Genomic DNA, 19,972 nt, shown 5'->3' with positions numbered 1-19,972 from the left:
CAATCTGGGTGCCCCCTTCACACATGAAAGAAGCTGTCAATTTCTTTCTATATCACTTTCTACAATTCTTGATGATTTATTGAAAGTATATCACACTAAAACGACTATTTAAACAAAATAGCTCAAAGTTTTATGTGCATCCTTAAGACTGTTGTGCGAAAATTAACAGTTTTCACACTCACGCCCAGTAACTGCACCATGGATCAATTCGAGTAAAACAAGAGTTCGTACATTGGCACACAGAGACAAATTGAAATTTGTGTACACAGCATGATACTGTGTACTTTAATACATCTTTCTACATTCTGTAGTGTGCAGCACACAGATAATGTTTTACGGCATGGATTTATTAACAAGCATTGCTTCTAATAATTGAGCATATAGCAGAAATTGCAGGTGCAAAGAAAAAATACATGGGTAAACAAATCACAAGTTTCTAAATTCCACTGTATTTACCACACCACAGCTGATTTGTTGTGCTTTAAGAAACACTGTGTGCCTGTGCAGCAGCCAAGATGTGAGTGTGTGGACACTGTATGCCCATAATGCTTTCACAAATGTCCTTATACTGTAACAGAAGTCTCTGCAGTGTTAGAACTGAGTTTGGACAGTAGCATGTGTGCTTACTGATAGTAATATGTGTAAGAAACAAATGCCTGCATGCTGTTACTTGTGTCTTTCTCCAGTAGCACACCTATTTACTGTAATTAGTATGTAAGGTAACATCGGCTAGACAAAACTGGACCCAAATGCTGGTACACTGTGACTGGCCTGTGTACTGTTTCCAGTGTGTTTCACTAGTATCACGCCAGCTTACCGTTACTAGAATGTACAGTAAGACTGGTCCAATATGTATACCATATCAAATTGTTTTACCATAAAACAAAGATATAGCATTGTTAAAGACATTACCACGTGAGGGACACAGAAATTGCATTTTAAAAGACATCTATTTGAACTTGCATCGATTAGAAGAGATAGTGACTGTGTGAGAGTTGTATGGTACTGCTAACCAAAGCACTGTTAAAAAGAAGTCGTTCCTCACTAGAGTTGTGTTCTGTCAATGTCTGAGGCAGTGGATTTTTAAATGAGCTAGGAGGCTTAGACTGGCTGAGTCACTGACAGCTTTGCACTCTTACTGCAGAGAGTGAGCAGACGAAAGACTAAGACTGAAATTTAGGGCATAGAGTGATTGCAGAAGAGAGTAAGGCTCACTCTCACTTCAAGCATGGTGAGTAGACAAGAGAGTAAGCTAGTCCCACAGCTGGAATCCCAGAGTAGGTATAACTCAGTGCTAGTCAGAGTCCATGGTATTATATGTGACGTCTGCACTCTACAGCCTGCTGCATGCAGTAATAAGGTGTGTGTGAAGGCATATCTGGAAAAAAGGATGTGTATAGCCCAGCAGTAAAGTATGTGACTGCAGATCAAGAGGTCCCCCGTTCAAGTCTTGCTTCCCACTTCTCCTTTTAAGGAACAAAAAAAAAATTCTCTCTTACTTATTTCAATTTCTGGTGATTTCTCGAACGTATGTCACAGAAAAAACAGTAATTAAAAAGAGTTTTAGGTTTTATCTGCGTCCGTAAGAGGGTTGTGGGAAAGGACCTGCAGCCGGTCTCCATAGCAGTCCCTGTGACTAGTGAAGCAAGAGTAAGCTTGAGAGTGAATTGGCACCCTTGGCCTAGGACCTGCTGTCATGCTATGTATTTTGGTGTGAATAGTGAAGCAGCAGGTGTGTTGAGTGTGTCCATCAGCTTGTAGCCAGGGGCATGAGTCAGGCTGTGTTCCAGACCCTGTGACTAATAAATCAGAAGGTGGTATAGAGAGCCTATAAAAGAGGAAGCCGTTCTGATGAGATCCACAGCAGCAGTTTCTAGTCCATCCATTTCCAGACATTACAGCAAGGGGGTATAGCTCAGTGGTAGAGCATTTGACTGCAGATCAAGAGGTCCCTGGTTCAAATCCGGGTGCCCCCTTAATACTTTAAAGAAGCTGTCAATTTCTTTCTGTATCGCTTTTTTCAATACCTGGGGATTTTTTGAAAGTATGTCACACTAAAACGACTAATTAAGCAAAATAGCTCAAAGTTTTATGTGCATCCTTAAGACTCTTGTTGAAAATTAACAGTTTTCACACTCACACCCAGTAACTGCACCATGGATCAATCTGGGTGCCCCCTTCACACATGAAAGAAGCTGTCAATTTCTTTCTATATCACTTTCTAATATTCTTGATGATTTATTGAAAGTATATCACACTAAAACGACTATTTAAACAAAATAGCTCAAAGTTTTATGTGCATCCTTAAGACTGTTGTGCGAAAATTAACAGTTTTCACACTCACGCCCAGTAACTGCACCATGGATCAATTCGAGTAAAACAAGAGTTCGTACATTGGCACACAGAGACAAATTGAAATTTGTGTACACAGCATGATACTGTGTACTTTAATACATCTTTCTACATTCTGTAGTGTGCAGCACACAGATAATGTTTTACAGCATGGATTTATTAAGAAGCATTGCTTCTAATAATTGAGCATATAGCAGAAATTGCAGGAGCAAAGAAAAAATACATGGGTAAACAAATCACAAGTTTCTAAATTCCACTGTATTTACCACACCACAGCTGATTTGTTGTGCTTTAAGAAACACTGTGTGCCTGTACAGCAGCCAAGATGTGAGTGTGTGGACACTGTATGCCCATAATGCTTTCACAAATGTGCTTATACTGTAACAGAAGTCTCTGCAGTGTTAGAACTGAGTTTGGACAGTAGCATGTGTGCTTACTGATAGTAATATGTGTAAGAAACAAATGCCTGCATGCTGTTACTTGTGTCTTTCTCCAGTAGCACACCTATTTACTGTAATTAGTATGTAAGGTAACATCGGCTAGACAAAACTGGACCCAAATGCTGGTACACTGTGACTGGCCTGTGTACTGTTTCCAGTGTGTTTCACTAGTATCACGCCAGCTTACCGTTACTAGAATGTACAGTAAGACTGGTCCAATATGTATACCATATCAAATTGTTTTACCATAAAACAAAGATATAGCATTGTTAAAGACATTACCACGTGAGGGACACAGAAATTGCATTTTAAAAGACATCTATTTGAACTTGCATCGATTAGAAGAGATAGTGACTGTGTGAGAGTTGTATGGTACTGCTAACCAAAGCACTGTTAAAAAGAAGTCTTTCCTCACTAGAGTTGTGTTCTGTCAATGTCTGAGGCAGTGGATTTTTAAATGAGCTAGGAGGCTTAGACTGGCTGAGTCACTGACAGCTTTGCACTCTTACTGCAGAGAGTGAGCAGACGAAAGACTAAGACTGAAATTTAGGGCATAGAGTGATTGCAGAAGAGAGTAAGGCTCACTCTCACTTCCAGCATGGTGAGTAGACAAGAGAGTAAGCTAGTCCCACAGCTGGAATCCCAGAGTAGGTATAACTCAGTGCTAGTCAGAGTCCATGGTATTATATGTGACGTCTGCACTCTACAGCCTGCTGCATGCAGTAATAAGGTGTGTGTGAAGGCATATCTGGAAAAAAGGATGTGTATAGCCCAGCAGTAAAGTATGTGACTGCCGATCAAGAGGTCCCCCGTTCAAGTCTTGCATCCCACTTCTCCTTTTAAGGAACAAAAAAAAAATTCTCTCTTACTTATTTCAATTTCTGGTGATTTCTCGAAAGTATGTCACAGAAAAACCACTAATTAAAAAGAGTTTTAGGTTTTATCTGCGTCCGTAAGAGGGTTGTGGGAAAGGACCAGCAGCCGGTCTCCATAGCAGTCCCTGTGACTAGTGAAGCAAGAGTAAGCTTGAGAGTGAATTGGCACCCTTGGCCTAGGACCTGCTGTCATGCTATGTATTTTGGTGTGAATAGTGAAGCAGCAGGTGTGTTGAGTGTGTCCATCAGCTTGTAGCCAGGGGCATGAGTCAGGCTGTGTCCCAGACCCTGTGACTAATAAATCAGAAGGTGGTATAGAGAGCCTATAAAAGAGGAAGCCGTTCTGATGAGATCCACAGCAGCAGTTTCTAGTCCATCCAGTTCCAGATATTACAACAAGGGGGTAGAGCTCAGTGGTAGAGCATTTGACTGCACGTCAAGAGGTCCCTGGTTCAAATCCGGGTGCCCCCTTAATACTTTAAAGAAGCTGTCAATTTCTTTCTGTATCGCTTTTTTCAATACCTGGGGATTTTTTGAAAGTATGTCACACTAAAACGACTAATTAAGCAAAATAGCTCAAAGTTTTATGGGCATCCTTAAGACTCTTGTTGAAAATTAACAGTTTTCACACTCACACCCAGTAACTGCACCATGGATCAATCTGGGTGCCCCCTTCACACATGAAAGAAGCTTTCAATTTCTTTCTATATCACTTTCTACAATTCTTGATGATTTATTGAAAGTATATCACACTAAAACGACTATTTAAACAAAATAGCTCAAAGTTTTATGTGCATCCTTAAGACTGTTGTGCGAAAATTAACAGTTTTCACACTCACGCCCAGTAACTGCACCATGGATCAATTCGAGGAAAACAAGAGTTCGTACATTGGCACACAGAGACAAATTGAAATTTGTGTACACAGCATGATACTGTGTACTTTAATACATCTTTCTACATTCTGTAGTGTGCAGCACACAGATAATGTTTTACGGCATGGATTTATTAACAAGCATTGCTTCTAATAATTGAGCATATAGCAGAAATTGCAGGTGCAAAGAAAAAATACATGGGTAAACAAATCACAAGTTTCTAAATTCCACTGTATTTACCACAGCACAGCTGATTTGTTGTGCTTTAAGAAACACTGTGTGCCTGTACAGCAGCCAAGATGTGAGTGTGTGGACACTATATGCCCGTAATGCTTTCACAAATGTCTTTATACTGTAACAGAAGTCTCTGCAGTGTTAGAACTGAGTTTGGACAGTAGCATGTGTGCTTACTGATAGTAATATGTGTAAGAAACAAATGCCTGCATGCTGTTACTTGTGTCTTTCTCCAGTAGCACACCTATTTACTGTAATTAGTATGTAAGGTAACATCGGCTAGACAAAACTGGACCCAAATGCTGGTACACTGTGACTGGCCTGTGTACTGTTTCCAGTGTGTTTCACTAGTATCACGCCAGCTTACCGTTACTAGAATGTACAGTAAGACTGGTCCAATATGTATACCATATCAAATTGTTTTACCATAAAACAAAGATATAGCATTCTTAAAGACATTACCACGTGAGGGACACAGAAATTGCATTTTAAAAGACATCTATTTGAACTTGCATCGATTAGAAGAGATAGTGACTGTGTGAGAGTTGTATGGTACTGCTAACCAAAGCACTGTTAAAAAGAAGTCTTTCCTCACTAGAGTTGTGTTCTGTCAATGTCTGAGGCAGTGGATTTTTAAATGAGCTAGGAGGCTTAGACTGGCTGAGTCACAGACAGCTTTGCACTCTTACTGCAGAGAGTGAGCAGACGAAAGACTAAGACTGAAATTTAGGGCACAGAGTGATTGCAGAAGAGAGTAAGACTCACTCTCACTTCCAGCATGGTGAGTAGACAAGAGAGTAAGCTAGTCCCACAGCTGGAATCCCAGAGTAGGTATAACTCAGTGCTAGTCAGAGTCCATGGTATTATATGTGACGTCTGCACTCTACAGCCTGCTGCATGCAGTAATAAGGTGTGTGTGAAGGCATATCTGGAAAAAAGGATGTGTATAGCCCAGCAGTAAAGTATGTGACTGCAGCTCAAGAGGTCCCCCGTTCAAGTCTTGCTTCCCACTTCTCCTTTTAAGGAACAAAAAAAAAATTCTCTCTTACTTATTTCAATTTCTGGTGATTTCTCGAAAGTATGTCACAGAAAAAACACTAATTAAAAAGAGTTTTAGGTTTTATCTGCGTCCCTAAGAGGGTTGTGGGAAAGGACCAGCAGCCGGTCTCCATAGCAGTCCCTGTGACTAGTGAAGCAAGAGTAAGCTTGAGAGTGAATTGGCACCCTTGGCCTAGGACCTGCTGACATGCTATGTATTTTGGTGTGAATAGTGAAGCAGCAGGTGTGTTGAGTGTGTCCATCAGCTTGTAGCCAGGGGCATGAGTCAGGCTGTGTCCCAGACCCTGTGACTAATAAATCAGCAGGTGGTGTAGAGACAGCCTATAAAAGAGGAAGCCGTTCTGATGAGATCCACAGCAGCAGTTTCTAGTCCATCCAGTTCCAGATATTACATCAAGGGGGTATAACTCAGTGGTAGAGCATTTGACTGCAGATCAAGAAGTCCCTGGTTCAAATCTGGGTGCCCCCTTAATACTTTAAAGAAGCTGTCAATTTCTTTCTGTATCCCTTTTTTCAATTCTTGGGGATTTTTTGAAAGTATGTCACACTAAAACGACTAATTAAGCAAAACAGCTCAAAGTTTTATGTGCATCCTTAAGACTCTTGTTGAAAATTAACAGTTTTCACACTCACACCCAGTAGCTGCACCATGGATCAATCTGGGTGCCCCCTTCACACATGAAAGAAGCTGTCAATTTCTTTCTATATCACTTTCTACAATTCTTGGGAATTTATTGAAAGTATTTCACACTAAAACGACTATTTAAACAAAATAGCTCAAAGTTTTATGTGCATCCTTAAGACTGTTGTGCGAAAATTAACAGTTTTCACACTCACGCCCAGTAACTGCACCATGGATCAATTCGAGTAAAACAAGAGTTCGTACATTGGCACACAGAGACAAATTGAAATTTGTGTACACAGCATGATACTGTGTACTTTAATACATCTTTCTACATTCTGTAGTGTGCAGCACACAAATAAAGTTTTACGGCATGGATTTATTAACAAGCATTGCTTCTAATAATTGAGCATATAGCAGATATTGCAGGTGCAAAGAAAAAATACATGGGTAAACAAATCACAAGTTTCTAAATTCCACTGTTTTTACCACAGCACAGCTGATTTGTTGTGCTTTAAGAAACACTGTGTGCCTGTACAGCAGCCAAGATGTGAGTGTGTGGACACTGTATGCCCGTAATGCTTTCACAAATGTCCTTATACTGTAACAGAAGTCTCTGCAGTGTTAGAACTGAGTTTGGACAGTAGCATGTGTGCTTACCGATAGTAATATGTGTAAGAAACAAATGCCTGCATGCTGTTACTTGTGTCTTTCTCCAGTAGCACACCTATTTACTGTAATTAGTATGTAAGGTAACATCGGCAAGACAAAACTGGACCCAAATGCTGGTACACTGTGACTGGCCTGTGTACTGTTTCCAGTGTGTTTCACTAGTATCACGCCAGCTTACCGTTACTAGAATGTAAAGTAAGACTGGTCCAATATGTATACCATATCAAATTGTTTTACCATAAAACAAAGATATAGCATTGTTAAAGACATTACCACGTAAGGGAAACAGAAATTGCATTTTAAAAGACATCTATGTGAACTTGCCTCGATTAGAAGAGATAGTGACTGTGTGAGAGTTGTATGGTACTGCTAAGCAAAGCACTGTTAAAAAGAAGTCTTTCCTCACTAGAGTTGTGTTCTGTCAATGTCTGAGGCAGTGGATTTTTAAATGAGCTAGGAGGCTTAGACTGGCTGAGTCACTGACAGCTTTGCACACTTACTGCAGAGAGTGAGCAGACGAGAGACTAAGACTGAAATTTAGGGCACAGAGTGATTGCAGAAGAGAGTAAGACTCACTCTCACTTCCAGCATGGTGAGTAGAAAAGAGAGTAAGCTAGTCCCACAGCTGGAATCCCAGAGTAGGTATAACTCAGTGCTAGTCAGAGTCCATGGTATTATATGTGACGTCTGCACTCTACAGCCTGCTGCTCGCAGTAATAAGGTGTGTGTGAAGGCATTTTTCTCAAATGAGGATCCGTATAGCTCAGCAGTAAAGTATGTGACTGCAGATCAAGAGGTCCCCAGTTCAAGTCTTGCTTCCCACTTCTCCTTTTAAGGAACAAAAAAAAAAATTCTCTCTTACTTATTTCAATTTCTGGAGATTTCTCGAAAGTATGTCACAGAAAAACCTCTAATTAAAAAGAGTTTTAGGTTTTATCTGCGTCCGTAAGAGGGTTGTGTGAAAGGACCAGCAGCCGGTCTCCATAGCAGTTCCTGTGACTAGTGAAGCAAGAGCAAGCTTGAGAGTGAATTGGCACCCTTGGCCTAGGACCTGCTGTCATGCTATGTATTTTGGTGTGAATAGTGAAGCAGCAGGTGTGTTGAGTGTGTCCATCAGCTTGTAGCCAGGGGCATGAGTCAGGCTGTGTCCCAGACCCTGTGACTAATAAATCAGCAGGTGGTATAGAGACAGCCTATAAAAGAGGAAGCCGTTCTGATGAGATCCACAGCAGCAGTTTCTAGTCCATCCAGTTCCAGATCTTACAACAAGTGGGTATAGCTCAGTGGTAGAGCATTTGACTGCAGATCAAGAGGTCCATGGTTCAAATCTGGGTGCCCCCTTAATACTTTAAAGAAGCTGTCAATTTCTTTCTCAATCGCTTTTTTCAATTCTTGGGGATTTTTTGAAAGTATGTCACACTAAAACGACTCATTAAGCAAAATAGCTCAAAGTTTTATGTGCATCCTTAAGACTCTTGTTGAAAATTAACAGTTTTCACACTCACACCCAGTAACTGCACCATGGATCAATCTGGGTGCCCCCTTCACACATAAAAGAAGCTGTCAATTTCTTTCTATATCTCTTTCTACAATTCTTGGGGATTTATTGAAAGTATTTCACACTAAAACAACTATTTAAACAAAATAGCTCAAAGTTTTATGTGCATCCTTAAGACTGTTGTGCGAAAATTAACAGTTTTCACACTCACGCCCCGTAACTGCACCATGGATCAATTCGAGTAAAACAAGAGTTCGTACATTGGCACACAGAGACAAATTGAAATTTGTGTACACAGTATCATACTGTGTACTTTAAGACATCTTTCTACATTCTGTAGTGTGCAGCACACAGATAATGTTTTACGGCATGGATTTATTAACAAGCATAGCTTCTAATAATTGAGCATATAGCTGAAATTGCAGGTGCAAAGAAAAAATACATGGGTAAACAAATCACAAGTTTCTAAATTCCACTGTATTTACCACAGCACAGCTGATTTGTTGTGCTTTAAGAAACACTGTGTGCCTGTACAGCAGCAAAGATGTGAGTGTGTGGACACTGTATGCCCGTAATGCTTTCACAAATGTCCTTATACTGTAAGAGAAGTCTCTGCAGTGTTAGAACTGAGTTTGGACAGTAGCATGTGTGCTTACTGATAGTAATATGTGTAAGAAACAAATGCCTGCATGCTGTTACTTGTGTCTTTGTCCAGTACCACACCTATTTACTGTAATTAGTATGTAAGGTAACATCGGCTAGACAAAACTGGACCCAAATGCTGGTACACTGTGACTGGCCTGTGTACTGTTTCCGGTGTGTTTCACTAGTATCACACCAGCTTACCGTTGCTAGAATGTACAGTAAGACTGGTCCAATATGTATACCATATCAAATTGTTTTACCATAAAACAAAGATATAGCATTGTTAAAGACATTACCACGTGAGGGACACAGAAATTGCATTTTAAAAGACATCTATGTGAACTTGCATCGATTAGAAGGGATAGTGACTGTGTGAGAGTTGTATGGTACTGCTAACCAAAGCACTGTTAAAAAGAAGTGTTTCCTCACTAGAGTTGTGTTCTGTCAATGTCTGAGGCAGTGGATTTTTAAATGAGCTAGGAGGCTTAGACTGGCTGAGTCACTGACAGCTTTGCACACTTACTGCAGAGAGAAAGCAGACGAGAGAATAAGACTGAAATTTAGGGCACAGAGTGATTGCAGAAGAGAGTAAGACTCACTCTCACTTCCAGCATGGTGAGTAGACAAGAGAGTAAGCTAGTCCCACAGCTGGAATCCCAGAGTAGGTATAACTCAGTGCTAGTCAGAGTCCATGGTATTATATGTGACGTCTGCACTCTACAGCCTGCTGCTCGCAGTAATAAGGTGTGTGTGAAGGCATATTTCTCAAATGAGGATCTGTATAGCTCAGCAGTAAAGTATTCTTACTGCAGATCAAGAGGTCCCCAGTTCAAGTCTTGCTTCCCACTTCTCCTTTTAAGGAACAAAAAAATGTTTTATCTCTTACTTATTTCAATTTCTGGAGATTTCTCGAAAGTATGTCACAGAAAAACCTCTAATTAAAAAGAGTTTAAGGTTTTATGTGCGTCCGTAAGAGGGTTGTGTGAAAGGACCAGCAGCCGGTCTCCATAGCAGTCCCTGTGACTAGTGAAGCAAGAGTAAGCTTGAGAGTGAATTGGCACCCTTGGCCTAGGACCTGCTGTCATGCTATGTATTTTGGTGTGAATAGTGAAGCAGCAGGTGTGTTGAGTGTGTCCATCAGCTTGTAGCCAGGGGCATGAGTCAGGCTGTGTCCCAGACCCTGTGACTAATAAATCAGCAGGTGGTATAGAGACAGCCTATAAAAGAGGAAGCCGTTCTGATGAGATCCACAGCAGCAGTTTCTAGTCCATCCAGTTCCAGATATTACAACAAGTGGGTATACCTCAGTGGTAGAGCATTTGACTGCAGATAAAGAGGTCCCTGGTTCAAATCCGGGTGCCCCCTTAATACTTTAAAGAAGCTGTCAATTTCTTTCTGTATCGCTTTTTTCAATTCTTGGGGATTTTTTTAAAGTATGTCACACTAAAACGACTCATTAAGCAAAATAGCTCAAAGTTTTATGTGCATCCTTAAGACTCTTGTTGAAAATTAACAGTTTTCACACTCACACCCAGTAACTGCACCATGGATCAATCTGGGTGCCCCCTTCACACATGAAAGAAGCTGTCAATTTCTTTCTATATCACTTTCTACAATTCTTGGGGATTTATTGAAAGTATTTCACACTAAAACGACTATTTAAACAAAATAGCTCAAAGTTTTATGTGCATCCTTAAGACTGTTGTGCGAAAATTAACAGTTTTCACACTCACGTCCAGTAACTGCACCATGGATCAATTCGAGTAAAACAAGAGTTCGTACATTGGCACACAGAGACAAATTGAAATTTGTGTACACAGCATGATACTGTGTACTTTAATACATCTTTCTACATTCTGTAGTGTGCAGCACACAAATAATGTTTTACGGCATGGATTTATTAACAAGCATTGCTTCTAATAATTGAGCATATAGCAGATATTGCAGGTGCAAAGAAAAAACACATGGGTAAACAAATCACAAATTTCTAAATTCCACTGTTTTTGCCACAGCACAGCTGATTTGTTGTGCTTTAAGAAACACTGTGTGCCTGTACAGCAGCAAAGATGTGAGTGTGTGGACACTGTATGCCCGTAATGCTTTCACAAATGTCCTTTTACTGTAACAGAAGTCTCTGCAGTGTTAGAACTGAGTTTGGACAGTAGCATGTGTGCTTACTGATAGTAATATGTGTAAGAAACAAATGCCTGCATGCTGTTACTTGTGTCTTTCTCCAGTAGCACACCTATTTACTGTAATTAGTATGTAAGGTAACATCGGCTAGACAAAACTGGACCCAAATGCTGGTACACTGTGACTGGCCTGTGTACTGTTTCCAGTGTGTTTCACTAGTATCACGCCAGCTTACCATTACTAGAATGTACAGTAAGACTGGTCCAATATGTATACCATATCAAATTGTTTTACCCTAAAACAAAGATATAGTATTGTTAAAGACATTACCACGTGAGGGACACAGAAATTGCATTTTAAAAGACATCTATGTGAACTTGCATCGATAAGAAGAGATAGTGACTGTTTGAGAGTTGTATGGTACTGCTAACCAAAGCACTGTTAAAAAGAAGTCTTTCCTCACTAGAGTTGTGTTCTGTCAATGTCTGAGGCAGTGGATTTTTAAATGATCTAGGAGGCTTAGACTGGCTGCGTCACTGACAGCTTTGCACACTTACTGCAGAGAGTGAGCAGACGAGAGACTAAGACTGAAATCTAGGGCACAGAGTGATTGCAGAAGAGAGTAAGACTCACTCTCACTTCCAGCATGGTGAGTAGACAAGAGAGTAAGCTAGTCACACAGCTGGAATCCCAGAGTAGGTATAACTCAGTGCTAGTCAGAGTCCATGGTATTATATGTGACGTCTGCACTCTACAGCCTGCTGCTCGCAGTAATAAGGTGTGTGTGAAGGCATGTTTCTTGAATGAGGATCTGTATAGCTCAGCAGTAAAGTATGTGACTGCAGATCAAGCGGTCCCCCGTTCAAGTCTTGCTTTCCACTTCTCCTTTTTAAGGAACAAAAAAAAATTCTCTCTTACTTATTTCAATTTCTGGAGATTTCTTGAAAGTATGTCACAGAAAAACCACTAATTAGAAAGAGTTTTAGGTTTTATCTGCGTCCGTAAGAGGGTTGTGTGAAAGGACCAGCAGCTGGTCTCCATAGCAGTCCCTGTGACTAGTGAAGCAAGAGTAAGCTTGAGAGTGAATTGCCACCCTTGGCCTAGGACCTGCTGTCATGCTATGTATTTTGGTGTGAATAGTGAAGCATCAGGTGTGTTGAGTGTGTCCATCAGCTTGTAGCCAGGGACATGAGTCAGGCTGTGTCCCAGACCCTGTGACTAATAAATCAGCAGGTGGTATAGAGAGCCTATAAAAGAGGAAGCCGTTCTGATGAGATCCACAGCAGCAGTTTCTAGTCCATCCACTTCCAGATATTACAACAAGGGGGTATAGCTCAGTGGTAGAGCATTCGACTGCAGATCAAGAGGTCCCTGGTTCAAATCCGGGTGCCCCCTTGATACTTTAAAGAAGCTGTCAATTTCTCTCTGTATTGCTTTTTTCAATACCTGGGGATTTTTTGAAAGTATGTCACACTAAAACGACTAATTAAGCAAAATAGCTCAAAGTTTTATGTGCATCCTTAAGACTCTTGTTGAAAATTAACAGTTTTCACACTCACACCCAGTAACTGCACCATGGATCAATCTGGGTGCCCCCTTCACACATGAAAGAAGCTGTCAATTTCTTTCTATATCACTTTCTACAATTCTTGGGGATTTATTGAAAGTATTTCACACTAAAACGACTATTTAAACAAAATAGCTCAAAGTTTTATGTGCATCCTTGTTAGAAATGGGGTTTTTGGTTGGCAGTCAGGTTACCCCCTATTCAAGCAAAAGCCCTCACTCTAGTCAGGGTAAGTCACACACAATCCAAGATTATCCTGTGCCCACCCTCTGGTAGCTTGGCACGAGCAGTCAGGCTTAACTTAGAAGGCAATGTGTAAAGTATTTGTGCAATAAATCATACAATACCACCATATAGCACCACAAAAATACACCACACAGTGTTTAGAAAAATACATAATATTTATCAGGATAATTGTAGGTCAAAAAGAATAAGGTTGCAATGGAAACTTGTAGAAATATCACAGAAAAGTGATATAAAATGTCTTAAGTCTTTAGAATATAAACAAAGTCTCTTTCAAGCACAAAGTACCTGGTTTCTGGTGGAAAATCTCCTCAGAGGGCCACAGGAGAAGAGGTGCGTGGAAAACTGGTGTGTGCGTCGATTTCTCCTCAGCACACACGGACTTGCGTCGTTATTTTTCACGCGGGGAAGTCGGCGTCGTTTTCCGGCACGTGGACAGTCTCTTTCTGTGGATCGTGGGGATTACCAGATGTCCCGGGTCTGTGCGTGGATTTTCCTGCTTGTTCTCCGGCTGCGCGTCGGTCTGCGGGGCTGCGCGTCGAAATTACGATCTCACGGCAGGCGTCGCGTCGATTTCTCCTCTAGACTTCGATCTGCGGGGCTGCGCGTTGAAATTACGATCTCACGGCAGGCGTCGCGTCGATTTCTCCTCTAGAGGTCGGGCGGCGTTGTCCTTGCGAAGCCGTGCGTCGGATCTTCGATCGTCCCCAGAGCGTCGCGTTGATCAGCGTCGGAGTGCGGCGTTTTTCTCGCTGCGAAACAAGTTGTGCGTCGAAATTTTCGGCGCACGGAGCGTCCAAGTAAAATAGAGAAGTCTTTTTGGCCCTGAGACTTCAAGGAACAGGAGGCAAGCTCTATCCAAGCCCTTGGAGAGCACTTTCACAGCCAGACAAGAGTTCAGCAAGGCAGCAGGGCAACAGCAAGGCAGCAGTCCTTTGTAGAAAGCAGACAGGTGAGTCCTTTGAGAAGCCAGGCAGTTCTTCTTGGCAGGATGTAGTTTCTGGTTCAGGTTTCTTCTCCAGCAAGTGTCTGATGAGGTAGGGCAGAGGCCCTGTTTTATACCCAAATGTGCCTTTGAAGTGGGGGAGACTTCAAAGAGTGGCTAAGAAGTGCACCAGGTCCCCTTTCAGTTCAATCCTGTCTGCCAGGGTCCCAGTAGGGGGTGTGGCAGTCCTTTGTGTGAGAGCAGGCCCTCCACCCTCCCAGCCCAGGAAGACCCATTCAAAATGCAGATGTATGCAAGTGAGGCTGAGTACCCTGTGTTTGGGGTGTGTCTGAGTGAATGCACAAGGAGCTGTCAACCAAGCCCAGCCAGACGTGGATTGTAAGGCACAGAAAGATTTAAGTGCAAAGAAATGCTCACTTTCTAAAAGTGGCATTTCTAGAATAGTAATATTAAATCCGACTTCACCAGTCAGCAGAATTTTGTATTACCATTCTGGCCATACTAAATATGACCTTCCTGCTCCTTTCTGATCAGCAGCTGCCACTTCAACAGTGTATGAGGGCAGCCCCAATGTTAGCCTATGAAGGGAGCAGGTCTCACAGTAGTGTAAAAACGAATTTAGGAGTTTTACACTACCAGGACATATAACTACACAAGTACATGTCCTGCCTTGTACCTTCACAGCAGCCTGCCCTAGGGGTTACCTAGGGCCCACATTAAGGGTGACTTATATGTAGAAAAAGGGGAGTTCTAGGCTTGGCAAGTACTTTTAAATGCCAAGTCGAGGTGGCAGTGAAACTGCACACACAGGCCTTGCAATGGCAAGCCTGAGACAAGGTTAAGGGGGCTACTTAAGTGGGTGGCACAACCAGTGCTGCAGGTCCACTAGTAGCATTTAATCTACAGGCCCTAGGCACATGTAGTGCACATTACTAGGGACTTATAAGTAGATTAAATAGTCCAATCAGGTATGAGCCAGGGTTACCGTTTTTGAAAAGGAAGAGAGCATATGCACTTTAGCACTGGTTAGCAGTGGTAAAGTGCGCAGAGTCTAAAAGCCAGCAAAACAGGGTCCAAAAAGTGGAGGGAGGCAGGCAAAAAGTTAGGGGTGACCACCCTAAGGCATGTCAGGTCTAACATGTGTCCCCCCCAGCTGAAAGTGGGGAGAGCTACCCGACCTCCTGGGAGCTCTCATCGCTAAGGTGGAAGTATCTGGAGAGACCATCAGCATTGTCGTGGTCAGCCCCTGGGCGATGCTCCACCGTAAAGTCCATCCCCTGTAGGGAAATGGACCATCTCAAGAGTTTTGGATTCTCACCCCTCATCTGCATGAGCCATCTGAGGGGCCTGTGGTCTGTCTGAACCCGGAAGTGAGTCCCAAACAGGTAGGGTCTTAGCTTCTTCAGTGCCCAGACCACAGCAAATGCTTCTCTCTCAATAGCACTCCACTTTTGTTCCCGTGGTAATAGTCTTCTGCTAATAAAGACTACTGGTAGGTCTGAGCCCTCCTCATTCAGCTGTGCTAGAACAGCCCCTATGCCATGCTCTGAAGCGTCTGTCTGAACAATAAATTCCTGGGAGTAGTCAGGGGCCCTGAGCACGGGGGCCGTGCACATGGCTTCCTTCAGAGAATCAAAGGCTTTCTGACAGGCCTCTGTCCAATTCACCAACCTAGGTTGTTTCTTGGAAGTGAGTTCAGTCAAGGGTGTCACAATGGTGCCATAGCCCTTGACGAACCTGCGGTAGTATCCAGTGAGGCCCAAAAAGGCTCTCACCTCAGTCTGTGTTCTAGGTGGTTGCCAGGCCTTGATAGTTTCAATCTTGGCCTGGAGCGGCTGCACCCTTCCACCACCTATGAGGTGTCCCAAGTACACCACGGAACCCTGCCCAATCTGGCACTTACTAGCCTTGATAGTCAGGCCTGCCAGTTGCAGGGCCTGAAGCACCTCCTTGAGGTGGAGCAGGTGTTCCTCCCAGCTGGAACTGTAGACAGCTATGTCGTCTAGGTAAGCTGCACAGAAGGCATCTTTACCAGCTAGGACCCCGTTAACCAACCGTTGGAAGGTAGCGGGGGCATTTTTCAGCCCAAATGGCATCACCCGGAATTGGTAATGGCCATCAGGGGTGGAAAAAGCCGATCTTTCTTTAGCCCCCTTAGTCAGGCCAATCTGCCAGTACCCGGAAGTAAGATCGAACGTACTCAGGAACTTGGCAGCGCCTAGCCTGTCAACGAGCTCATCAGCTCGGGGGATGGGGTGAGCATCAGTCCGGGTGACTGAATTGAGACCCCGGTAGTCCACACAGAACTGGAGTTCTGGTTTCGCACCTGGGGCAGTAGCCTTGGGAACCAATACCACAGGACTGGCCCAGGGACTACTGGATTTCTCAATAACCCCCAAAGTCAACATCTTGGAGACCTCCTCCTTGATGCTGGCCTTCACTTTATCTGACAACCTGTACATTTTGTTCTTTACAGGAGCACTGTCACCTGTGTCAATGTCATGCACACAGAGGTGGGTTAGTCCAGGTGTAAGGGAGAACAGGGGGGAGAACTGCTCTAGCAACTCATAGCAGTCCCCTCTTTGTGTTGGAGTCAGGGAGTCAGAGAGAATGACACCCCCTACTGACCCATCCCCTTCTTTGACAGCGAGGAGGTCGGGGAGAGGTTCACTCTCCTCTTCCATGCCCTCATCGGTGACTAGGAGCATACTGACCTCAGACCTCTCAAAGTGAGGTTTGAGCCGGTTGTGATGGAGGACCCTTAGGGGTTGCCTGGGGGTCTTGAGGTCCACTAAGTAAGTGGCTTCCCCTTTACGCTCCTTGATCTCAAAGGGGCCAGTCCAGCGGTCCTGGAGAGCCCTGGGCTCTACTGGCTCCATCACCCAAACTTTGTCTCCAGGTGAGAACTCAACTAGAGTGGCCTTTTGGTCGTACCACTCCTTCATCACCTCTTGACTGGCCTCGAGGTTACTCTGGGCCTCTTTCCAGAAGCGTTGGGTTTGTTTGCAGAGGGCCAGCATGTAGCTGACCACATCCTGGGGAGGGGCTTGGGGAGCTCTCTCCCAGCCCTCCTTAACGATGCTTAGGGGTCCCCTGACAGGGTGACCATAGAGAAGCTCAAAGGGGCTGAACCCCACCCCTTTCTGGGTCACCTCTCTATAAGCAAACAACAGGCAAGGTAAGAGAACGTCCCACTTACGCCTCATGGCCTCAGTCAGGCCACCAATCATGCCTTTCAGGGTCTGGTTGAATCTCTCAACCAGCCCGTTGGTTTGAGGATGATAAGGGGTGGTAAACCGGTAGGTCACCCCACACTCATCCCACAGGGTCTTCATGTATACAGACATGAAGTTTGTGCCCCTGTCAGACACGACCTCCTTAGGGAATCCCACACGGGTAAATATTCCCATCAGGGCTCGGGTCACCACCTTTGCAGTCACTGTTCTCAGAGGGATTGTCTCTGGATAGCGGGTGGCATGGTCCACCAAAACCAGGATAAACCTGTTGCCCAGGGCAGTTTTGGGGTCCAAGGGACCAACAATGTCGATGCCCACCCTTTCAAAGGGGGTGCCAACGACTGGGGGTGGGATCAGGGGAGCTTTAAGCCGTTTCCCTGCCTTCCCACTAGCCTGGCAGGTGGGGCAAGCTCTGCAGAAGTTATCTGAGGCTTTCCTCATTCTGGGCCAATGAAAGTGGGTGTTAAGCCTGTCAAAGGTCTTGTCTTGGCCCAGGTGTCCTGCCAGGGGAATGTCGTGAGCCAGGCCTAGTAGGAATTTCCGGTAACACTGGGGGACCACCAGCACACGGTGTGGCCCAGGACCTGGAATTCTACGCTCACTGTAAAGGAGATCATTCTCCCAGTAAATATGGTGAGCGCCAGAGGCCTCACCTGCTGCGTGGTCTGTGGCCTGCTTCCTCAGACCCTCAAGGGTGGGGCATTCTCTCTGCGCCTTGCAGAATGCTTCCCTGGTAGGCCCCCCCTCTACTTGCCAGCCAGCAAGTTCAGGTAGGTTACCCAGGGCAGCTATGTCCTCCCCGGTTGGCTCGGGGGCCTCCTCTTCCTCAGGGACCTCGTCTACCCCCGTGGGAACATTGGAGGCAGGTTTCCCGCGCCCCGGGCCCCCCTCTTGGGCGGCTGTCTGGGCCATTTTTCCAGGCTCCAGACGCCCTTGACTCCCTTCCCGGGCAGCCATGGACCTGGTGGTCATGCAGACCCACTCAGGTAACCCTAACATCTCCAGGTGAGATTTGAGCTCTACTTCTTTCCAAGCAGTGTGCTCAAGATCATTGCCTAACAGATAATCTACAGGCATGGCAGGACTCACAGCTACTTTCAGAGTACCAGAGACCCCCCCCCCACTCAAAGGGAACCAGAGCCACCGGTAGGTGACTCTCACGATTGTCAGCGACTATGACCTGGTGGAATGTATTAGGGACTATCTGCTCTGGGGACACCAGCTGACTCTGGATAGTAGTCATACTGGCTCCTGTGTCACGCAGAGCCTCCACCTTCTGCCCATTAATGGTGACCCACTGCCTGTACTTGGAAGTATTTCGGGGCATGTGGGCTTTGGGCACCATTTCTCTTTCTCCCAGGGACACTAGGGAAATCTCTACTTGCTCCCCCAAGCTATCTGGGTCCATCTCCCCTCCAAGCGCTACACTAGTTATCCCAGGTGTCTGTCCGGTAGTGGACGGTGCCCTTTTGGAGCACTGGGGGTCGCCTTTATAGTGACCATACTGGTAACACTCCATACATTTGGGGTTGGATCTCCCTGACTTATCAAATGTCCCTGGCTTCCTCCCAAATCTAGAGAAGGAATGGTTGCCACCCCCTCCCTGGGAATTCTTTTGGGGGCCTTTTGAGAGTTCCTTATCTGTAAGTTTATCTCCCCCCTCTTTCTTCTGTTGGGAACCCTGACCACCTTTGTGTGAGTCCCCCCCAGGTACCTTTTTGGACACTCTGGTGCTAACCCAGAGGTCCGCCTCCTCAGCAAGCTTCCTGGGATCAGTCAGCTTACTATCTACCAAGTGCTGGCGCAACTCTGTAAAAGTAGTATTAAGCATATGCTCTCTCAGAATCAAGTCATATAACCCTTTATAGTCATTTACTTTGTTGCCCCGCACCCATCCATTCAGTGCCTTACTGGAAAAGTCAAAGAAATCTACCCATGTTTGTGTGTGTTGTTTGGTGCTGTCCCTGAACCTCTGACGGTATCCCTCAGGAGTCAGCCCAAACTTGGCAAGTAAAGGGGCTTTCTGAAGTGGGTATGTGTTTTGATCAGGTTGATCCAGTGTGAGAAGTGTGTCCCTCCCCAAAGGTGGCACATAACCCCACTTAGCTACCCCCCATTGCCCTTCAGGAACCTCATGAGACCTTAGTGCAACTTCATAAGCAGCTAACCATTTATCTATGTCATCTCCCACCACAAAACTGGGCACCACATTTTTGGGTATACGAACCTTCTTTTCTCCAGCAGGTCCTGTCTGTATGCTGCCACCATTATTGCTGGATTCAGACTGTCTCGCCTTGATCTCCAGCTCCTTGAGACTCAGTTCATGAGCCAACAATAGTTTCTTTTCAGCCAAAGCTCTTTCAGCTTCCACCTGTTTGGCTGCTCTTTCAGCTTCTGCTTGTTTGGCTGTTCTTTCAGCTTCAATCTGTTTGGCTGTTCTTTCAGCTTCAATCTGTTTGGCTGCTCTTTCAGCCTCAGCTTGTTTGGCCTCAATTTTCAGTTTTGCCATTTGCAATTGGAACTCCCTTTCCTCTCTCCTTTCCTCTGCGGTCAGGCTTTGCATAGAGACACTGCTCC

The 19,972-nt window shown here is 44.4% G+C and overlaps 5 non-coding genes across 5 annotated transcripts; all 5 read left to right on the top strand.

Annotated features, from left to right (window-relative positions):
• Positions 1–1,904: 1,904 nt before the first annotated feature.
• On the top strand, positions 1,905–1,976 carry TRNAC-GCA (transfer RNA cysteine (anticodon GCA)). Its single transcript has one exon. It is a non-coding gene; the product is annotated as a tRNA-Cys (tRNA).
• A 2,090-nt stretch (positions 1,977–4,066) lies between these two features.
• TRNAC-GCA (transfer RNA cysteine (anticodon GCA)) lies at positions 4,067–4,138 on the top strand. Its single transcript has one exon. It is a non-coding gene; the product is annotated as a tRNA-Cys (tRNA).
• Positions 4,139–6,230: 2,092 nt separating this feature from the next.
• On the top strand, positions 6,231–6,302 carry TRNAC-GCA (transfer RNA cysteine (anticodon GCA)). The gene has a single exon. It is a non-coding gene; the product is annotated as a tRNA-Cys (tRNA).
• Positions 6,303–8,396: 2,094 nt separating this feature from the next.
• TRNAC-GCA (transfer RNA cysteine (anticodon GCA)) lies at positions 8,397–8,468 on the top strand. Its single transcript has one exon. It is a non-coding gene; the product is annotated as a tRNA-Cys (tRNA).
• A 4,258-nt stretch (positions 8,469–12,726) lies between these two features.
• On the top strand, positions 12,727–12,798 carry TRNAC-GCA (transfer RNA cysteine (anticodon GCA)). Its single transcript has one exon. It is a non-coding gene; the product is annotated as a tRNA-Cys (tRNA).
• The last annotated feature ends 7,174 nt before the right edge of the window (positions 12,799–19,972 follow it).

The sequence above is a fragment of the Pleurodeles waltl genome, chromosome 4_1 (genome assembly GCF_031143425.1).
Source record: "Pleurodeles waltl isolate 20211129_DDA chromosome 4_1, aPleWal1.hap1.20221129, whole genome shotgun sequence".
NCBI classification, from domain to species: Eukaryota; Metazoa; Chordata; class Amphibia; order Caudata; family Salamandridae; genus Pleurodeles; species Pleurodeles waltl.
This window is presented reverse-complemented; position numbering and strand designations above follow the sequence as displayed.